Below are 24,097 nucleotides of genomic sequence, written 5' to 3'. Positions count from 1 at the left end.
CGCGTAGCAGTAATAGTTGGCGCACGTTAATTGATACAATGTAGCTACTGTAGTTTGTTATATTGTAACTACACATCACGACAGACCGTTCACAAACTCACACAAACAACAGTGCCAAAATATATGATGCTGTCTGCGATTGCGAACCAATGAGTTATATATACTTGACTTGCCTAGTTAAATAAAGGTAAAATAAAAATGTATAAATATACAACGCGCGTCCATCTTGGCACTCCCTCACCGTTGTAAAACATATTTTGGAAGCTCTAGAAATGCATGTATTAATGTCTACATTCATTTTTGCCACGTTTGTTCCATTACAGACACTTTAATGCATACTTTTAAATTATATTATGTGAGCTAAACAGAAAATAAAAAGATTAACATTTTCCTTAATATATCATTTCTGAAGATTACTAATGTTACTGTCCCCACTACAACAACAAAAAATACTTCAATACATGTAATTTTGTCCTTACCGTAGAATTCGTAATTTTGCCAATACCGTAGAATTCCATTAATTCCTATGGTGGACTGCTCCTGTCATTATGGCCAACAGGTGGCTTCAGATCCTCTCAATGGCCAATATATAGCATTTGCAATTCAGGGTTTACATACATCATTCCTGTAAACACTTCAAGTTGCACACTAAAGATTTAAAAAAGAAAACACATTGACAAAAAATAATGGGAATAAATATTTATTTTTCTATAAATATTGTTACATATCTGGAGGAGAAGAGACAATATATCTAGTCTAGGCATTCATGGTTATATACAGTACTAGTCAAAAGTTTGGACACACTTACTCATTCCAAGGTTGTTGTTTTTTTTTTTACTATTTTCTACATTGTAGAGTAATAGTGAAGACATCAGAACTATGAAATTACACATATGGAATCATGTAGTTATCAAAAAAGTGTTAAACAAAACAAAATATATTTTATATTTGAGATTCTTCAAAGTAGCCACCCTTTTTAAATGTATTTATTTCACCTTTGTTTAACCAGGTAGGCTAGTTGAGAACAAGTTCTCATTTACAACTACAACCTTTGCCTTGATGACAGGTTTGCACACTCTTGGCATTCTCTCAAACAGCTTCATGAGGTAGTCACCTGGATCACATTTCAATTAACAGGTGTGCTTTGTTAAAATTTATGGAATTTCTTTCCTTCTTAATGCGTTTGAGCCAATCAGTTGTGTTGTGACAAGTTAGCGGTGGTATACAGATAATAGCCCTATTTGGTAAAAGACCAAGCTCAAATRAGCAAAGAGAAATGACAGTACATCATTACTTTAAGATATGAAGGTCAGTCAATGTGGAAAATTTCAAGAACTTTGAAAGTTTCTTCCAAGTGCAGTCACAAGAACCATCAAGTGCTATGATGAAACTGTCTCTCATGAGGACCACCACAGGAAAGGAAGACCCAGAGTTGACTCTGCTGCAGAGGATAAGTTCATTAGAGTTAACTGCACCCAAAATTGCAGCCCAAATAAATACTTCACAGTACACAGTACTTCAATACCTCAAGTAACAGACACATCTCAACATCAACTGTTCAGAGGAGACTGCGTAAATCAGGCCTTCATGGTCGAATTGCTACTAAAGGACATTACTAAGAAGAGACTTGCTTGGGCCAATAAACACAAGCAATGGACATTAGACCGGTGGAAATCTGTCCTTTGGTCTGTTGAGTCCAAATTTGAGATTTTTGGTTACAACTCTTTGTAAGACACAGAGTAGATAAACGGATGTTCTCCGCTTGTGTGGTTCCCACCATGAAGCATGGAGGAGGTGGTGTGATGGTGCTTTGCTGGTGACACTGTCAGTGATTTATTTAGAATTCAAGGCACACTTAACCGGCATGGCTCCCACAGCATTCTGCAGCGATACGCCATCCCATCTGGTTGGCGCTTAGTGGGACTATCATTTGTTTTTCAACAGGACAATGACCCAAAACACACCTCCAGGCTGTGTAAGGGATATTTTACCAAGAAGGAGAGTGATGGAGTGCTACATCAGATGACCTGGCCTCCACAATCACCCAACCTCAACCCAATTGAGATGGTTTGGGATGAGTTGGACCGCAGAGTGAAGGAAAAGCAGCCAACAAGTGCTCAGCATATGTGGGAACTCCTTCAAGACTGTTGGAAAAGCATTCCAGCTGGTTGTGAGAATGTCAAGAGTGTGCAAAGCTGTCATCAAGGCAAAGGGTGGCTACTTTGAAGAATCTAAAATATATTTTGATTTGTTTAACACTTTTTTGGTTACTACATGATTCCATATGTGTTACTTCATAGTTTTGATGTCTTCACTATTACTCTACAATGTAGAAAATAGTTAAATATAGAACATTTTTGGAATGAATAGGTGTCCCCAAACTTTTGACTGGTACTGTATTTATATAGATGAAATCAAATCAAGAGAATATTGGTCTTCATTCAGCTAGCACTATATGATCTGGAAACCATCACACACACAAACATAAAGGGTAAAAAATAATTGTATTTAAAAAAAAAWGTAAAGTAATATACATAGTCAAAGATTAGGGGATAGATTCTGGCCTATTCAAAACTAGACAAGTAAGACTAATAATCAGAGATAAAATACAATAAATATCTACAATTTTAAACATATATCGCAATGTACATGTACACGCGTTTGGTCTAAAATAGTTTGCATATGATAAGGGCTTTATACAGTAACAGCCTCAAAGTACTCATATATTTTCCCGTTGKAAAGAGGACATCAAACGAGAAATTGTCCATATAGCCAACAGTCCTTTGCTTGTTTTCTCTTTGGCTCAAACAAATACAGAGGAATAGAGAGTTGGAATACATAATTGTCAAAGCATATTATCTCTCTACCTTCTGTAATGTTAAGATTCAACTGTTCCTTCACTGTTTAAAAAGGTATAGTAGGCATCATGCAAATTAAATGATGTGCGAGCTATTACAAACAAACACCAAGACACTTTAGTCCTTGTCAGTCTACGTATTGCACAACTGTAAACATTTCGAGACTAAATGTAAACAATAGGCTCTGACATTGTTCCTTTGCTTCAGTGCCRAGCAGTAAACAGAATAGAATAGAATATAGATGTCCCTTCCTTATGTATATATATAAAAATAAAAAATATAAAAATTCACAAGGCACTTATTGAGTAAACGTCATTGAATTTAACTCACTGATAGAACTCCAACACACAACTTTAGTCATGACGACTCTTCAGAGTTTAACGTCTACCATAAATACCAGGGTTGGGGTCAATTAAAATTGAAGTCAGTAAATTCAGGATTTTAATTGAAAATCCCAACATTTCTAAATAGGTTTTCCTTTTAAGTTGATTGAAGTCATTGAAAATACATTTTCTCAATAATTTAATTGGAATTTCAGTTTACTTCCTGAATGGACTGCCTTCAATTCAAATTGACCCAAACCCTGATAAACACCCAGTTAAAATTACACATTCCAGTACCTGCCAACACACACAGTACAGAGAAAGACACGCCTGACTGCACTATGGTATTTTGACTGGTTTGAAACTAGTAGTTACTCCACTGTCACAGACTTGGCTAGGTTCCTGGGGCAGTCCACCTGAGAAGACGGAAAGAAAATCAACATTAGAGTTAAGGTCTCGCACACGTACAGAGCACGCAGACAGAGCACGCAGACAGAGCACGCAGACAGAGCACGCACACAGAGCACGCACACAGAGCACGCACACAGAGCACGCACACAGCTTTATAAAAACACCCTCATACACAACACATACTATGACTGCTGTCGGCTAAAACAGAGGACCATTGGGGCCTGGTGACTTACATCGTATCCTCGGAGCACAGCCAAGTGGAAGGACATGAGCTGGAGAGGAATAACACTGAGGACGCCCTGAAGGCAGTCCACTGTCTGTGGCAACTCAATGGTCTTGTAAGCATTCTTAGTGATCTCAGGGTCGTCCTGGCAACACAGGATAATGGGCCGCCCCTGACAGGAAGGGGGAAAACAGCATCAATAATGATATAATCATTAATCTATTCTGTCCATTGTGATATTCCCTCAGGTGAATTATTTTTGAATAGCAGGGGGTACAAAAGTACTGCAATGGCCAAAGTCAGAGAGAGGGAGAGAGTCCCCCCCTCTGTGCTGTGTGTGTGTGTGTGTGTGTGTGTGTGTGTGTGTGTGTGCTGTTGCTGTGTGCTGTGACATGAGCAGACTGTGATGTGTGTGTGTGCGTGTGTGACTGCTGTCTCACCTATCCTTTGTTCACCTAGCACTGACATGCGTTGCAAGCTGCACCTGCCTGCCAGAGCCCTCATCACAGAGCGTTGTGACACTTGGTGTAGCAGGCGTCTTTCATGATGATCATAATGACAGGCATGTGTTTGTCGATGAGAGCCAGGGGACCGTGCTTCAGCTCCCCAGCCAGGATGCCCTCTGAGTGCATGTACGTGATCTCTTTGATTTTCTGTAACAGGAAAATAATAAAATGAAAGTCGATAAGCCACCTGGTCCTCCTGAGAGTTATTTGACATTTTTAATTTAACTAGGCAAGTCAGTTAAGAACAAATTCTTATTTACAACAACGGCCTACACCAGCCAAACCCGGACAACGCTGGGMCAATTGTGCACCGCCCTATSGKACTCCYAATCACAGCCGGTTGTGATACAGCCTGGATGCAGTGCCTTAGACCACTGCGCCACTCGGGAGCTCTTTACCCCGAGGCTCTCCAACCCTGTTCTTGGAGAGCTTACCGTTCTCWATTTTTTTACCCCCTTTTTCGATCTCGTCTCATCACTGCAACTCCCCAACGGGCTCGGGAGAGGCGAAGGTCGAGTCGTGCTTCCTCCGAAACATGACCCGCCAAGCCTCGCTCCTTAACACCCGTTCGCTTAACCCGGAAGCCAGCTGCACCAATGTGTCGGGGGAAACAGAGTTCAACTGACGACCAAAGTCAGCCTGCAGGCGCCCAGCCCACCACAAGGATCCACTAGACCACATGGGAGGGTAGCTCTCCAGGAACAGGGTTGGAGTTAAAACCTACAGGAGGGTAGCTCTCCAGGACCAGGGTCGGAGTTAAAAACCTACAGGAGGGTAGCTCTCCAGGAACAGGGTTGGAGTTAAAACCTACAGGAGGATAGATCTCCAGGAACAGGGTTGGAGTTAAAACCTACAGGAGGGTAGCTCTCCAGGAACAGGGTCGGAGTTAAAAACCTACAGGAGGGTAGATTTCCAGGAACAGGGTCGGAGAGCCCTGCATGAAGAGTAGTTTCAGTGCTCACCAGTGCCCCCTCCATACAGGTGGCGTAGTTGTATCCACGGCCCATAACCAGCAGGGACCTCTGCTGGTACAGCTCGCTTGCAATGTTTTTGATCTGATCGTCCAGAGTCAGAACCTCCTTAATCAACCCTGAGGAGAGGAACACCATACACATTCTGCATTAGCTCACAAGGACGTCACAGTGAGGGAATGCATTGGAGGTAGACAGATAAGGAGTGTAAAATGACAGGGGTGGCTAGAGGTTATAGATAAGGAGTTGACAGGGGCTATGAGAGGGGTGGAGGTTATAAGGGGGGGGGGGGGTAACGAGAGGCACAGAGAGTCAGGCTGACCTGGCAGCATCCTCAATCCGTTGATGATCTCCAGTCTCCTCTTCTGCATTGAGATTCTGTCCTCACTCATCATCAAACCAAACATGGTGAGGGCCACAAACTGGCTGGTGTACGCCTGGAGAAAGTATGGGSCACTGTGAGCAGTCATGCACAAACACTAGTCTACGAGGCACTCGCATAAACACAGTACACCATCTCCTCCAAACCTCAATCTATGTACACATGTGAATCATGATATCAATATAGTCGCCGTGTTCAGTACAACACCACTGAGCTCACATTAACTGAGGCTTCCCTGTGAACAGACAGCAGTGTGGTGGTGGTGGTGCTAGTGTACCTTGGTGCTGGCCACGCCGATTTCAGGGCCAGCGTTGATGTGAATGCCACAGTCTGTCTCCCTGGAGATGGAGCTGCCCACTGTGTTGGTGACGCCCACCGTCAAAGCTCCACGGCCCTGACAGTAACGCAGCGTCATCAGGGTGTCTGCTGTCTCACCTGGAAGGAGGTGGAGTCATAGCGTCTTGTGAAACAAAGCACAATCGATCGCAGCTAGCACCATATCTGACCAGATAATGTGCAGTCTCACGTACCAGACTGGCTGATGAAAAAGCAGACGTCATCTCTAAAGACAGGAGTGATGCGGTCCAGGAAATCAGAGGCCAGTTCCACCATCACAGGCAGTTCAGTCAACTCCTCCAGAATCTGTCTGGTCTGGAGGCATCAAGGAAGGGTTTCATTTATCCGTGCTGGGTATCATCAATCACTCTATTTTTCATCTATGAACAACCGACTGTTCAGCCTGGAGTCTGAACTATTTGAGTCCTTTGTCTTAATATAAGCCATTTAGCAGATGCTCTTATCCAAAACGACCCACAGTGAAGTGTGCGTACATTTTTTATGTGCGGGTGGTCTCAGGAATCGAAGCCACAATCCTGACGTTGCAAGTGCCATGCTCTACCAAATAAAATACACATTTTATTTGTCACATGCTTCGTAAAACAACAGGTGTAGACTAACAGTGAAATGCTTACATACTGGATGTTCCCAACAATGCAGAGAAAAATAGTAACACACGGAATAAATACACAATGAGTAACGATAACTTGGCTATATACAGTGGGGCAAAAAATTATTTAGTCAGCCACCAATTGTGCAAGTTCTCCCACTTAAAAAGATGAGAGAGGCCTGTAATTTTCATCATATGTACACTTCAACTATGACAGACAAAATGAGGAAAAAAAATCCAGAAAATCACATTGTAGGATTTTTAATGAATTTATTTGCAAATTATGGTGGAAAATAAGTATTTGGTCACCTACAAACAAAGCAAAGATTTCTGGCTCTCACAGACCTGTAACTTCTTCTTTAAGAGGCTCCTCTGTTCCACTCGTTACCTGTATTAATGGCACCTTTTTGAACTTGTATCAGTTATAAAAGACACCTGTCCACAACCTCAAACAGTCACACTCCAACTCCACTATGGCCAAGACCAAAGAGCTGTCAAAAGACACCAGAAACAAAATTGTAGACCTGCACCAGGCTGGGAAGACTGAATCTGCAATAGGTAAGCAGCTTGGTTTGAAAAATCAACTGTGGAGCAATATTAGGAAATGGAAGACATACAAGACCACTGTAATTCCCTCGATCTGGGGCTCCACGCAAGATCTCACCCCGCGTGGGTCAAAATGATCACAAAACGGTGAGCAAAAATCCCAGAACCACCACGGGGGGACTAAGGTGAATGGACCTGCAGAGACTGGGACCAAAGTAAAAACAAGCCTACCATCAGTAACAACACACACGCCACCAGGGACTCAAATCCTGCAGTGCCAGACGGGTCCCCCTGCTTAAGCCAGTACATGTCCAGGCCCGTCTGAAGTTCTAGAGAGCATTTGGATCCCAGAGAAGATGGGAGAATGTCATATGGTCAGAGATGAAAACCAAAATAGAACTTTTTGGTAAAAAACTCAACTCGTTGTGTTTGGAGGAACAAAGAATGTCTGAGTTGCATCCAAACACCGATACCCTACTTAAGCATGGGGGTGGAAACATCAGCTTTGGGGCTGTTTTTCTGCAAAGGACCAGGACGGACGATATCCCGTGTAAAGGGAAAGATGATAATGGGCCATGTATCGTGAGTTTTGAGTGAAACCTCCTTCCATTAGGCAAGGGCATGAAGATGAAACGTCTGGGTCTTTCAAGCATGACCAATGATCCAAACCCACCGCCCGGGCAACGAAGAAGTGGCTTCGTTAGAAGCATTTCAAGGTCCTGGAGTGGCCTAAGCCAGTCTCCAGATCTCAAACCCCATAGAAAATCCTTGGGGAGTTGAAAGTCCGTGTTGCCCCAGCAACAGCCCCAAAACATCACTGTCTCTAAGGAGATCTGGCATGGAGAATGGGCCAAAATACCAACAACAGTGTGTGAAAACCTTGTGAAGACTTACAGAAAAGTTTTGACCTCTTCATTGCAACAAAAGTATATTAACAAAAGTATGGAGATAAACTTTTGTTATTGACAAATACTTATTTCCCACCATCAATTTGCAAATAAATTCATAAAAAATCCTACAAATGTTATTTCTGGATTTTTTTTCTCATTTATCTGTCATAAGTTGAAGTGTACCTATGATGAAAATTACAGCCTCCTCTCATTCTTTTTAAGTGGGAGAACTTGCACAATTGGTGTCTGACTAAATACTTTTTTTGCCCACTTGTAACATGGTACCAGGGTAAATGAGTAGATACTGTGGTATATATATGTATGTGACACTCCTTCAAATATAGAGGATTCGGCCTTTATTTCAACCACCACCCGATAGCTGACATTATAAAATCGAGCACACATCCATGCAATCTCCATAGACAAACATTGGCAGTAGAATGGCCTTACTGAAGAGCTCAGTGACTTTCAACGTGGCACCGTCATAAGACGCCACCTTTTGAACAAGTCAGTTCGTCAAATTTCTGCCCTGCTAGAGCTGCCCTGGTCAACTGTAAGTGCTGTTATTGTGAAGTGGAAACGTTCAGGAGCAACAATGGCTCAGCTGCCAAGTGGTAGGCCACACAAGCTCACAGAATGGGACCGCCGAGTGCTGAAGCACGTACAGCATAAAAATCGTCTGTCCTCGGTTGCAACACTCACTACCGAGTTCCAAACTGACTCCGGAAGTAATGTCAACACTGGAACAGTTCGTCTGGAGCGTCATGAAATGGTTTTCCATGGCCGAGCAGCCGCACACCGTAAAACTTCAATCTAAACGCTGAGTCTCAAATAGCCGCCTGTCCCTTTTAATAGTCGGGCAACGGCTTGATTTGTTACATTCAATAATGACTTGAAGAAATGATGGCAATCATACGTTTTTAAAACGTTTTTAGCCATTGGCTGCTAAGAGCTGAGAACAGCTAGCTAACTGGCAAGCACAAAAACAGTCAACAACTTTGGGAGTGCAGACCCCCCAGAAATTGTCAGATCACCCTCTAGTAGTGAAAGTAAGAACTGCCTATTTGATGGCTCGTTGAAGGTCGTAGCGAGATTTCTTATATGCATCCGGACTAGTGTCCCGCTCCAACTGAGCAATACAGGACCAGGACCCATACAGGATCTTTCTCGTTACACCCACACAAGTGTCACTTAGTGAATCTCCTACTCGGTCTACAGCAAAATGTCCATCAATCGCCCCCCCTGACCCGTTTAGCACTCACCGCCACTCCAGCATGGAAACTGGTCCCACAGCCAATCAGGATGAGGCGTCTGCAGCGTCTGATCTCCTTCAGATGGTCTTTCAGCCCCCCCAGGACCACTGGTGATCAAAAGCACATCTCCGATACAAAACAAGACGCCTTTCTGATCTTCAGCTACGGATCTATTTCTAAAGTTATCTGTTTGGGGTACTGTGTGTGTCATACCTAGCCTGGGTACCAGTCTGTTGAGTTATCATTCTACTCCTACTCCTACGCCACTCGTCGTCATGTTTAGCATCACACGGAGTACATTGAGGGGATTTCAGACTATGCCATACCTGTGTTGGTGTCAAAACAGATTCTTCCTCTCATGGTGTTGAAGACAGACTCTGGCTGCTCAAAAATCTCCTTCTGCATGAAGGCTTTGAAGTTCCCTGTGAGTCAACATCCAAATCAAAGTTTATTGGTCACATACACATGGTTGGCAGATGTTAATGCGAGTGTAGCGAAATGCTTGTGCTTCTAGTTCCGACTATGCAGTAGAATCTAACAAATTCACAACAACTACCTTATACACACACAAATACACACAAATGTAAAGGGATGAATAAGAATATGTACATATAAATATCCATGTTATGCATCAATACCAACCCCAATAACAGATCACCCAGGAATACAGACCCCAAGTGAAAGAAGACTGCATCAGGCTCTCACTCATTTCTGAAAACTGCACATAGCTATTAAGTGCTTAATAATTCTAACTATCCCCGCACCTCTGCATAACCCTGGCCGTATCTACTGTACACTGATTGGTTAGCAGCAGAGCCATGTATTTAGAGGGGTGGGGCTAACTTTTAGAATGTGTAATATTGTTCTAATTCTAGACAATCCGTTACATAGTTGAAATATTCCCCATGTCATGTTAACGGGCCACTAAAATGGCTGCCATAGAATGTTGTAGTGTCATGTCAWKKCAWYRKMAACCTTCCAACTCTCTAAATACAGGGCTCTTGTTATCAGTGTGTGACTGTGTGTTGTGATGACCCCTGACCTTTCATGATCTGCTGCAGCTCCATCTGTAGGGTCTGGATGGCCCGGTTAGGGTCCTCCCCGGCACAGCGGCTCATACGGTGCAGGGACAGCTTGCCCTCGGCCACCGCTGCTATGTCATCATCCCGCAGGTAGATCACCTTGTTGGTGTGTTCAATGATGGCACTAGGGGTGAAGCAGGAAGGACAGAGATATGTATTTATTTGGATTTTTTCCCCCCATAAGAGCGTGTAAGGAACATGGCAGTAATATACAGTACATGAATAAGTACATGTAATGACAGTTGACGGCCAGTAGATAGGAGTGTAGAACACAATCAGTATTGAACTGGAGGAGCTACATGAATTACATCTGGGGTTAGTTATCCAGTTGAGGGGAGATTCATGTTCTCGTGGCTCTCACCTGGCATCAGAAGCAAAGTAGAACTCCACTGCCTTCCTGTCACTGACTGAGTGCAAGGCTACGGTGCTGTCCACCCTGTTTCTGAAGTTCCTCTGCTGGATGCCTTCTATAAAGTGACCTGGAAAGTAGACACGGTCATGCAGACAGAACATAATAGAACAGAATGTATTTTTCCAGAAGGWACTTCAGTTGTATAACATAACTCATTACTAAACCTTCTGAAATGTAATTGACACTAAACATTACAGACAGATATTATTTAGGCTCACCCAAAAAGGTGAAAGGGTGTTCTTAACATTTTGTCTTTGGTAAGTTTCCCTTTTCACCTCCTTAATATTACACTTCATTTCAAATCAGTCATGTTTATTTCCAGCTAAATGAAAACATATGTATCAAAAGCATGGTTCCGAGCACAAGAAAGTTGAGAGCTAAAGTTGACATAAATTCATAAAAATGTCAAGCTAAGTGCTCTGCTTGATGACAAACAGCACTTTACCTATACAGACGAGATTGCACAAGCAACTTCGCTCACAAATCCCAACCTACAACTCCACGTGCTCATTACAGCTACAGTACACAACAGGGGTGTTACAAATTATAAAAGGAGAATACTTAAAAACACCAGGACTAAAGGTATCAGTTTGCCGCCATCAAGAGTTGTCTGCCAACAGCTGGCCTAGTTTCCAGAGGCACCCAGAGAGAGAAGGTAATGAGGGACTCACCAGTACTGTTGTACTGAATAGGAATCTGTTCCATAGACAGCTCATACTTGCTCCTCACGCCAATCAGCAGAGGACTTCCTCTCCTAAGGCAGGATGACAGTGACAGAGTACGTTAGAGACTGAGGCTGGAATGAGACAGGGTGAGAGAGGATGACAGTGACAGAGGCCATTAGAGGCTGAGGCTGGAATGAGAGAGTGAGAGAGTTTGACAGTGACAGAGTCCGTTAGAGAGGCTGAGGCTGGAATGAGAGAGTGAGAGAGGATGATAGTGACAGAGTCCGTTAGAGAGGCTGAGGCTGGAATGAGACAGAATGAGAGAGGATGACAGTGACAGAGGCCGTTAGAATCTGGAATGAAAAGGTGAGATGACAGTCACAGAGCCCGTTAGAGGCTGAGGCTGGAATGAGAGCGTGAGAGAGGATGACAGTGACAGAGTCCGTTAGAGGCTGAGGCTGAAATTAGAGAGTGAGAGAGGATGACAGTGACAGAGGCCGTTAGAGTCTGGATTGAAAGAGTGAGAGATGACAGTCACAGAGGCCGTTAGAGGCTGAGGCTGGAAGGAGAGCGTGAGAAAGGATGACAGTGACAGAGTGGCTGAAGTTGGAATGAGAGAGGCTGAGGCTGGAATGAGAGAGTGAGCCAATGTGAGAAACTGGTATGAACTAGACCTACATTTTTTGGGCCAAATCAAACCGCTGTCTGAGACACGCTCTCTTAGAATAGACAAAGGCAGTCAAAACACACCCTCCACTTTCTCCCACACAGAGTAGACCACATCCGTTCACTCAGCTATAAAGACAGGCCAACAGCATCCCACACACCACAAACATCACTCAATTTGGTCTTGTACAGTCTTGTTTTGTTCATTATAATACCCTGAAATCTTTATGGTTAGACCAGTGGCGTGGGCCTGCAGAAATTCTGATGCTTAAAGTTAGAGAGGGAGATATAAGACCAGCTTCAGTGATTTTTGMAAWTCATTCCAGTCATTGGCAGCAGAGAACTGGAAGGRAAAGCGGCCAATATCAAGCAACAATACCATGAAGGAGGGCATTGTTGAATGGAAGGATTGAGGAACTAGAAACACTTGTAGAATGACTTAATTGTAACCATTCTTTCCCCTGGAAAGCAACTCTGACAAGAGACAGTAAACTACACTCAGTGGATAAGAGCCCTCTCTGGAAAAGCTCCACGCTGGTCCCTAGCCCATTGAGCTCTCTCATTTGAAAACTGAGAGGGGAGGAGAAATCTTAACTAACATAAAACACACACAACCACTAGTTTGCACAGACACAGACAGCCAGACACACAGTGAACAGTGTTGCTTACTGTGCATAATGTGCCACTTTTACAGGTATACAGTTAACATTATGCTGATAAAAAGGATGACAAAACTTGTATAAGTTTCTTACATAACCATCATGCCTTGTTCATACCTGGCTTTACCGTTTCACCAGAACATTGCATCATAGTGGGCATGTGGTGACAGAACTCTGAAACAGGATCAGATTCCCTGAGTCAGGGGCTTCCACTTAAACTTCCACGGAACTTTGTGCTCAGTGAGAGTTCTACAGGATATTATGCAACCCTTGAGATCATCAACAGGGTTAGAGGTYGGGCAGGGGGTCAATCTATAATGGAAGGTAAAGTGTTCTGGTAGGCTGGGCGAACGTGTGAGATAGAAGTGATGGGGCCGAGTAGAGAAATGTCAGAGGGATCATACTGACCTGGTGGCTATAGCTTCCCCCGGGAAGTGGATGCTTTTGAAAACAAGAGCAAAAGCCCCTTCCTTGGAGAGAAGAGAAAAGAAGGACAGCAAGTTAGCGGTGTCAGAAATTACATCCTGTAGACCTCAGTGAATTCACATCCAATATGATCTCATTTAGGCCAGGATGATATTGATACAATGAGTCATCAACAACAGTCAGATGACCTATAATGTTTAAACTTCATAGCCTGCACTCATGTCCGACATCAGTCCCTAGACAGGCTAAACCCAATAGACATCAGTCAAAGGAAAGCGATAGAGGACAAAAAGATAGGAAACTATGGCAAATCAGCGGAACCCTTTATCCCTTGCCTAAACCGCAGCCCAGCCACTATGTTCCCTCCTCCCTCTATCCCCTGCCTAAACCCCAGCCCAGCCACTATGTTCCCTCCTCCCTCTATCCCCTGCCTAAACCCCAGCCCAGCCACTATGCTCCCTCCTCCCTCTATCCCCTGCCTAAACCCCAGCCCAGCCACTATGCTCCCTCCTCCCTCTATCCCCTGACTAAACCCCAGCCCAGGGGCCCAGTAAGGTGAGGAGATGGGGTATGCTGTGAGATAGATGGGGTACGCTGGAAGGCAGGGTGATAGATGGGGTACGCTGGGAGGCAGAGAAACTGAGCTCCACACACTCAGGCTGTAGGAGGAATAAGAGGCCTCTCTGTGGAAGCACTACTCTGCTCCCTAGCCCTGAGCTCTCTCATTGGCCAAACTGAGAGGGGAGGAGAAATGTAAAACAAATAAACACACACACACACACACACGCAGCTTATGATTCAGTCTGTTTTCAATTATGCCAAGAGCTAATCTCTTTGTTCAACTTTCCCCTTCTTTTATTGAAGCTAAAGAGTGAGGTCTTCGTTTTCTTCTGGGGTAGTTGGGTGGGGTGGGCTGATATACAGGATATTAGGTCATCTTTCAGAGCCACTTCTAAAACCAGACTCAACCAGATCCCAGCACACTGAACACAGCAGGACTTTTAGACCCTAAAAACCTTTTCCTTTCAGGTTGTGGAGGGCATTAGGTTAGCTGCTACATACGGACAACTGCTGTTGATTATGCGATGAGGTTAAAGGGAACCAGTAAAACAAGCCAGACGGGGGGGGGGGGGCATTGCAACACACAACCCCAGCTGACATATCCTAAATGAATTCAGTTTGTTTGTCACAACATAATCAACTACCCTACCACATGCAGACAGGACTGTTAATTGTGTGTGGTCATATACTGAGATTTTCCCAGAAGAACCCACACCCCTCCATGACGCTTACCAGCTGCTGGATGACGCGCTCCACCAGGGTGGAGAAGGACACATAATCGCTCTCGCTGTTGTCATAGACATATTTAATCAGCTTGGGGATGACCTCGGTGTCCGTCTCCGACTCAAACTTGTACCCCTTGGATTTCTGACGGCAGTATACAAATAAAACACTGCTGTTAGTTACAGACACGACAACCTTCAAAACAGACAACCTTTCTCTCAACAAAAATAAGAGATGTAGCCTAACTGTCAGTCTCAGTTATTAGCTCAGTCTGGCTAATTAAATAGCAATGCAGACCCTGACATACCGCATCCATGAATGGCAAAGACAAGACAATTCAATTCAAGGGGATTTATTGGCATGGGAAACATGTTAACATTGCCAAAGCAAGTGAAGTAGATAATAAACAACTGACAATCTGTACAGGAATCTACGGTCTGACCCATCAACAACAACAGAAATAGAATCCATAGAAAGGGCTTGGTAACTCTGACCCTGGTAATTTCACTGGTAAACTAATGGGTACACTCGCAATGGCTGCCAGTCCACCCATTATGGGGAGGCCAGTTCTATCGATTCCATTTCTACGTCAACACCTTTAAACATCCACGCTACAGAAATAGAATACTGTAATGCCCTTTCATTAAATAACATTTGCTAAAGYCTACAAACAAACCCCACATATATGATCTCTATTGGGCCTACTGACCAACGGCCTACGGGTCTGTGTGTCTTCACACTTGTAAAACTACACTTCTTCTGGTTTATGACGTCTGTACAGAGCTGTATACCCGTGCACAAAGGTCTAGTAGCAATAATGTGTTCAAGGTGTGTAAATAAATGTCCARATTGGAATGCCTTGTGTGTTCTCACAACTTACCAGGTATTTCCTGAGCTCCTTGTAGTTAGTGATGATGCCATTGTGGATCACAACAAATTCTAAGGTGAAGAACAGAGATCACATGTCAAATATTTTGGCATTCACAGAATGCCTATTCCTCTGTGACAGCGTAACATTATCTTGTGTCAAACATGGGTTAATAGCTACAGTGTAATTACTGTAAGTAAATATCTACTCTGCTCTAATTAGTCTTTCAAACAATCAATCTATTTTATTTCATAAACCTTTTTACGTCAGCACTTGTCACAAAGTGCTTTACAGATACCCAGGCTAAAACCTCAAAGWGCAAGCAATGTACATGCAGAAGCACAAACGTGCTTGTATTTAAGGTCACAGTCTCTCTTGTTTTATGTCCTAGGCCAGAGTTCCACAACTGGCAGCCCACAGGTGGTTTTATTTGGCCAATAGTTTTCTGAGCCAATATATTATTATTATTATTATTATTATTATTATTTCACCATTATTGGACCAGGAAATCAGCTCCAAGTGATTTTAATTTTGGAAATCKAAGTATTCCCACCCATTATAGAGAGATACGTGATCCTATACAAATGTAAGCAAGGATTCAAATTATTATGTTTTAGTCAAATATTATATATGTTTAAGCTTATTGCGGTCAATGTGCGGTCTACAAATTATTATGTTCTGGCCACCCGACAATCCACTCAATAAAAAAAACTACAAATAAAAAAAATTGGTCCGTGGCTGAATCTAGTTGATGATCCCTGTCATAGGAGAAGATCCTGGTTTCTCTATGATTTACTATCATGATGGAGATACTCTCTAAGGTGAACTCAAGCACAACTGCATAGGCCTCAGGAGAAAGCTCAGGCAGGCTAGGACACCAGGCAATACATCAGACAGCATGGAGTTAAGCCGTCTCATTATCTATCAAAAATGACCCCTGACCCCTTTCTCTTTAAAGTTTTCATCTGCTTTCCGGTGTTTCTCTTCCTTAAAGAAAGCAGGGCCCATTAAATGAAGGCAACAACAGGGGTCAGTTAACGACCTCTAAATGGTAAACCAGATGAATGTTTTTAAGATGCTCTTTTAGGGGCTGCAATGTAAAGCCAATGGGGACACATTATGTTGTACCCCGGTTCTCTTATATTGAGTGAATGACTGCATTATAGTGTGTTTACAAACCGCTTAATACTGTACTAACATTGATTCAGTAATTCTCACCATCTAATGTGGGATCCTACAGTACGAGTGTGTTCTTACCGTTATTCTTGTCGGAGCGGTGTGGATGGCAGTTGACAGCGTTGGGCTCTCCATGTGTCGCCCAGCGGGTGTGAGCAATGCCAAAGTGTGTGTCCAGCTCAATGTCCAGGTCAATGGAGTCGTTCTCTGATCACACAATCAACGATCAGACTAAAACATCAATATGTAAAAGCACTGATCGTTCATTCTCAACAGGACAGAACACACACCGAAGCAGTGAGAAACATACTAAGCATTGGCTAATACGTAGTACTAGCCTGTGAACAGGTAGAAATTAGTATAGGAGAAGGTAGTGGAGTTGACTTAAGTAGAAAGTGGTATGGAGCTTAGTAAGGAGGGAGCATAAGAGAGTTTTCAGCTTGAATGTAGGAGAGATAGGAGGGAGAGGTAGAGAGTTCACCTTAAATGTAAGGAGGAAGTAAGCGAGGGAGAGTATGAGAGTTCAGCTTGATGTAGGAGAGTAGGCCGAGGGAGAGTAGAGAGTTCACCTTAATGTAGGAGAGTAGCGAGGGAGAGAGAAAGTTCAGCTTAATGCTTAATGTGGAGAGTAGAGTCCAGCTTAATGTAGGAGAGTAGCGAGGGAGAGTAGAAAGTTCAGCTTAATGCTTAATGTAGGAGAGTAGAGTTTCAGCTTAATGTAGGAGAGTAGCGAGGGAGAGTAGAGAGTTCAGCCTTAATGTAGGAGAGCAGCGAGGGAGAGTAGAGAGTTCAGTTAATGTAGGAGAGTAGCGAGGGAGAGTAGAGTTCAGCTTAATGCTTAATGTAGGAGAGTAGATTTCAGCTTAATGCTTAATGTAGGGAGGTAGAGTCCAGCTTAATGTAGGAGAGCAGGAGGGAGAGTAGAGAGTTCAGCTTAATGTAGGAGAGCAGCGAGGGAGAGTAGAGAGTTCAGCTTAATGTGGAGAGTAGCGAGGGAAAGTAGAGAGTTCACGTAATGTAGGAGAGTAGCGAAGGAGAGGAGAGTTCAGCTTGATGTAGGAGAGTAGCGAGGGAGAGTAGAGAAGTTCAGCTTAATGTAGGAGAGTAGAGAGTTCAGCTTAATGTAGGAGAGCAGTGAGGGAGAGTAGAGAGTTCAGCTTAATGTAGGAGAGTAGCGAGGGAGAGTAGAGAGTTCAGCTTAATGTAGGAGAGTAGCGAGGGAGAGTAGAGAGTTCAGCCTTAATGTAGGAGAGTAGCGAGGGAGAGAGAGTTAGAGAGGTTCAGCTTAATGTAGGAGCAGCAAGAGGGAAGAGAGAGTTCAGCTTAATGTAGGAGAGTAGCGAGGGAGAGTAGAGTTCAGCTTAATGCTTAATGTAGGAGAGTAGAGAGTTCAGCTTAATGCTTAATGTAGGAGAGTAGAGTCCAGCTTAATGTAGGAGAGCAGCGAGGAGAGTAGAGAGTTCAGCTTAATGTAGGGGCAGCGAGGGAGAGTAGAGAGTTCAGCTTAATGTAGGAGATAGCGAGGGAGAGTAGAAGTTCGCTATGTAGAGAAAGAGGGATAGAGCAGCTTAATGTAGAAGAGTAGCGAGGGAGAGTAGAGAGTTCAGCTTGATGTAGGAGAGTAGCGAGGGAGAGTAGAAAGTTCAGCTTAATGTAGGAGAATAGCGAGGGAGAGTAGAGAGTTCAGCTTATGTAGGAGAGTAGCGAGGGGAGTAGAGAGTTCAGCTTAATGTGGGAGAGCAGCGAGGGAGAGTAGAGAGTTCAGCTTAATGTAGGAGAGTAGCGAGGGAGAGTAGAGAGTTCAGCTTGATGTAGGAGAGTAGCTAGGGGAGAGTAGAGAGTTCAGCTTGATGTAGGAGAGTAGCGAGGGAGAGTAGAAAGTTCAGCTTAATGCTTAATGTAGGAGAGTAGAGTCCAGCTTAATTAGGAGAATAGCGAGGGAGAGTAGAGAGTTCAGCTTAATGTAGGAGAGTAGCGAGGGAGAGTAGAGAGTTCAGCTTGATGTAGGAGAGTCGCGAGGGGAGAGTAGAGAGTTCAGTAATGTAGGAGAGTAGCGAGGGAGAGTAGAGAGTCCAGCTTAAATGTAGGAGAGCAGCGAGGGAGAGTAGAGAGTTCAGCTTAATGTAGGAGAGTAGCGAGGGAGAGTAGAGAGTTCACCTTAATGTAGGAGAGTAGCGAGGGAGAGTAGAAAGTTCAGCTTAATGCTTAATGTAGGAGAGTAGAGTCCAGCTTAATGTAGGAGAATAGCGAGGGAGAGTAGAGAGTTCAGCTTAATGTAGGAGAGTAGCGAGGGAGAGTAGAGAGTTCAGCCTACTGTAGAGCTCCTCATCCAGAGCTTGCCTTCCCCCTCTTCTTGATCAGGCAAATGTTGACGCTGTCACCATTGTCATTTTTCCTAGGGCCATCCACTCCGACACCTGAAAGCCAAACGCAGAAAAAACATGAATCTATTACAACCATAATCTCTTGTGGATGGCAGTGTTGTAATATAGACCACATAGTGAGTGTCTCAGCCTTGTCTCTGTCAGATACATTTTTACTTGGTCTTGACTCGGTCTCGAACAATGAGAACTCATAATTTCTTCTCGAGACCAGCTGAGCAAAGAAATTATAATAATTATCAGCTCCAATTCATTCACCTCATAAAACCACTTCGACAGGCCAAATATCCACACTCCCTCATGACCCATTCATAACGTATTGCCTATTGGGGCTTCCTACTGGGCTTCCTACTTCACTAGTAACATTAATGTCCTTCACTTTCATTGAAAAATATCTTCTAACTTTGTCGCGCTTGTCAGAATTTCRCTTTAGGTGGTCTCGAACACAACACTGGTGGACAGACTATGTAAACATGAGCATCTCATCAAATTACACAAGAATTTAGTTCTGGGTTAACTGATTATTACAGATTATTACAACCCTGAACCATAGTGTCCTGTTGGACTTTATCAAGAGGCTATGTGGAAACAAGATATCTTCCTTGGCCTCAAGGAGACTGTCTCTCGTCTATGATTGTGATCAAATAAGACCTAAGACCACAACATTATGGGTTTTTTACCTGCAGAGTCATATCCCCTGTACTCAAGTCTCTGCAGTCCCTTTACCAGCGTGTCAAAGATCTCCTTCCTTGTCCGTGGCACTCTGTAGTTCAGGTAGGCAAAAATTCCTGCAAGAAATAAAAGGTACAAGTTGTTTTATTTTTCAACAAGAACAAAAGTGTTATATTCAAGAAATAACAAACTGACATGATTCACAACGGCCAGTATCCCACATTACGTCTTAGACTCTGTCACGACTTCCGCCGAAGTCGGCTCCTCTCCTTGTTTGGTGGGCGTTCGGCGATCGACATCACCGGCTTTCTAGCCTTTTTCATCTTTCCATTTGTTTTGTCTTGTTCCATACACACCTGGCTTTCCTTCCCTAATCATACTGAATGTATTTAGTCCTCTGTTCCCCTACTTGTCTTTGTGTGTAATTGTTTATTGTTAGATGGTGTTTAGTTCTGGCGCTATACTTTATTATTGTTTCCGTGTTATTTTGGGACATTGATTTTGCATGTATGTCATTTGTGGAACGGAATTAAAGTGTGCCTATTTATTTTACTCTGCTCTCCTGCACCTGACTTCGCCTCCCTTATACACACCTAACAGACTCAATCCATTATATTGTACATGGGGTTGCATCTTTGCTACATTGAATGAGTTGGTAGGAAGAGTCAGTGGGCTGGATCTACAGTGAGCTCCAAAAATATTGGGACAGTGACACATTTTGTGTTGTTTTGGCTCTGTACTCCAGCACTTTGGATGATTTGAAACGATACAATGACTATGAGGTTAAAGTGCAGACTGCTTTAATTTGAGGGTATTTTCATTCATATCGGGTGAACCGTTTTGTTTTGGTTGTTTCAGATTCATTTGTTGCCTAATAGAAATTAATGGTAAATAATGTATTGTGTCATTTGGAGTCACTTTTATTGTGAATAAGAATAGAAYGTTTCTAAACTCTTCTACATTAATGTGGATGCTACCATGATTATGAATAATCCTGAATGAATTGTGAATAATGATGAGTGAGAAAGTTAGACACACAAATATAATCCCCCCCCCCCCAACAAAAACTGTTATTGTAATGGTGAGAGGTTAGCATGTCTTAGGGGTATGATATTCATCATTATTCACCATTCATTCAGGATTATCTGTGGTAGCATCCACATTACTTACCATTAATTTCTATTGGGCACAAAATAATCTGAAACACAACCAAAACAAACAACAACTGCATGCAACAAGTTTGTAGAGTCAAGCTTAATGTAATCATTATGTGCTAGGAATATGTGCCCAAATACTAATCTTTTGGCTACTTTAATACACATACAGTGTAAGTGAATTTGTCCCAATACTTTTGGTCCCTTAAAATGGGAGGACTATTTACAGAAAGTGCTGTAATTTCTAAACGATTCACCTGACATGGATGATTATACCCTCATATTAATGCTGACAGTCTGCACTTTAACCTCATCGTCATTGTATCATTTCAAATCCAAAGTGCTGGAGTACAGAGCCAAAACAACACACAAATGTGTCAGTGTCCCAATACCTTTGGAGCTCACTGTATTTCCAACGCCTGGAGCAGTATGACAGCAGCTGTTTCATCCGTGATAATTAGCTCCTTTCAGAGACCCAGGTCTAACAGCTATATGCAAAGCTCTGTGTTTAACAGAGCAGTCCAGATGTGGTCTGTCGAGTTTTACATACGGGATGCCAAACTGTATTGTCTAACTTTCAATAGCCAAACATTAGTGAATTATCTATTTTTTGTTGTTGTTGTAATGTTGAGGTTAGTAATGTAAAGGTTTGTAATGTTAGTCAAGTTTAGTATGACACAAAACTACATAGGTCAGTAATGCAAATGCGTGCAGAGACTTACACAAATACCAATGAATATGCATTTTAATGGCAGTACAATTATAAAGATCTATTATTTACATTATGAGGTCCTGGGCGTAACTGTTAATGTGACCACGGTCTGTATCCTGAGGAGAATGTCGAGTTGATACTCTCTTACGTCAGAATTGATCATAAAAAAAATGACTTTTCATAGCAGGTTAGGAGAACTTACGCAGGAGGTTTGGATAATTAACGTAGCAGGTTATAAGAAACAGGTTAAGTTTAGGAAAAGAGTTAGCGTTAGCTAAAATACAAAAAAAAAATACTTTAGACGTCAATTTGACATTAACTGTATCCCATTCGCGAGCTAGCCAGCTGTGCTAGTTACTGCTATTTGCTACGAAGTTATCTAGCTAATAATCATAATAGTCACGAAATAGTACACATTTAACTTACCACACATGGTCCAACAGAATACCGTAGTCTTTCAAGTGATAACTGTCTTGGAAGTTGTGGAAGATAATCAGAGATGTCGGGCTCCAACTTTTAAAGTGAAGGCGTGTAGGAACCCAGTACCCCGCCCCCTGTTTCCTTGACAACTTGTTTGGGGGATCATTGTACCCTCTAAGCCGCTGTGAAATATATTTTCCATAAACAAAAATATTGTATTTTCAGCTGTTTGAAGCTGGTGTACAAAACCAAAAGTAATAGACACAAAAACTTAATAACTGGAMGCATAGAAATAGCACACATAGAACATATCTACCGTTTCTTAGACTTGCTTTCAAGTAGAATGATAGATCTATAACTAACAATTCTATGTGAATTTGGGTCGACTAACAAATTACATATTGCCACTTTAACCTTTATTTTGACAGGGAGTCATGCTGAGACCAAGCTCTCTTTTACACATGAGCCTTGTAATCACAAAAATATACACATCAAATACAAATACACAATGCAAAACAGAAATACAAAACACGATCATAGGAAACAAACTCATTTATCAGTAAAAGGTCTGAATTGCCCTACAGGCACCAAAACATCAAATTGGACATATTTATGGTCTATCTGGAGTGTAAACATGTTTGACCATTGACATTCCTATTTTCCCTAAATACCTAACCCTTAACCTAACCCTAACCCCCAAAACCCCAAACCTTAAAATAGCATTTGAACAAATTCAGGACCTGAAAAAAGTCCTGACTTCAAAAAAGCTATTGTTTTCCTACATTTTCACTACATTCGGTTGAAATGTGAGGACATTGGGGTCCTGATAATGTAGGAAAACAAGTACACACACACACACACATTGGTTTTACTATCCTTGTGGGGACCGAAAAATGTATTCCCATTCAAAATCCTATTTTCCCTAACCCATAACCCTTAACCTAACCCTAATCTTAGCCCCTAACACTAACCCTGAAACTAAATCTAACCCATAACGAAATKGTCCTTGTTTTATTGTCCTTGTGAGGACTTCTGGTCCCCACAAGAATAGTAAAACCAAACCACACACACATGATACAGGATACTTTTCCTAATGGCCAGATCTAGAGTGTCATAATTTCACCAAAGAGTGTATTCTCATCAAGGTAAAGTACTCCTCAAGAGAATATATGTGATATTAGACAAATGATGGGATGATGGGAGTGTCAGAGTTTAAGACATCAAAGCACAACAATAATGCAATATGTATCTTTTGTTTCTTACTCATTTACTCAGACAAAATGATACGTGGCTTTCAAAGATGGACCATTTGTTTTTAATGGCTATATTCCCTATGGCAGACATTATTCTAATGGTTTTAAATGTTTCATGTGTTTCATGGTAATGCACAGTCGTCCGTGTGTTCAATAACATTTKAATGTGGTCCAGGAGGATATAGCATAGAGTTGTCATTGTCTGATTTTACACAAAGCTCCCCACCCTAGTCCAGTGTAGACCAGGGGACAACCCCGTCATCAGTAGTCATACAGAAGAGCACCTCTGCCTCTTGTGGACACGTCTGTGTGGGATGGTGCGGCCAGCTAGAAGAACGGATGCTGTGTCTGTGAGTAGATCCTGTACATGTGTTCATCTGGATGTGTCAATGTGTTGTTGAGTGTGTTGTTTCCACAACAACACACTCACACAACACACCTCACAACACACTCACACAACACACTCAACACAACAACACTTCAACAACACACCTCACACAACACACTCACACAACACACTCACCAAACACATTCAACAACACACTCACACAAACACATCTCACAACAACACACTCACCAACACATCATTCAAACAACACACTCACACAACACACTCACCACAACACACTCACCAACACACAATCAACAACACACTCACACAACACACTCACACAACACCACTCACACAACACACTCAACAACACACTCACACACCAAACACCTCAAACACACTCACACAACACACTCACAACCACACTAACACCCAACACACTCAACAACACACTCCCACAAACACTCACACACATCACAACAACACACTCAACAACACACCACTCACACAACACACTCACAACACACTCACACAACACTCAACAACACACTCACACAACACACTCAACAAACACACTCACAAATCCACAACAAACCCACTCACAACAACACCACTCAACAACACACT

At 42.7% G+C, this 24,097-nt stretch overlaps 1 pseudogene; it reads right to left on the bottom strand.

Annotated features, from left to right (window-relative positions):
- Positions 1-684: 684 nt before the first annotated feature.
- On the bottom strand, positions 685-22,003 carry LOC111964415 (glutamine--fructose-6-phosphate aminotransferase [isomerizing] 2-like; annotated as a pseudogene).
- Positions 22,004-24,097: the final 2,094 nt, after the last annotated feature.

Source organism: Salvelinus sp. IW2-2015, linkage group LG5 (genome assembly GCF_002910315.2).
Source record: "Salvelinus sp. IW2-2015 linkage group LG5, ASM291031v2, whole genome shotgun sequence".
Classification (NCBI taxonomy): domain Eukaryota; kingdom Metazoa; phylum Chordata; class Actinopteri; order Salmoniformes; family Salmonidae; genus Salvelinus; species Salvelinus sp. IW2-2015.
Note: the sequence above shows the minus strand (reverse complement) of the source record. Positions and strands in the feature narration are given on the sequence as shown.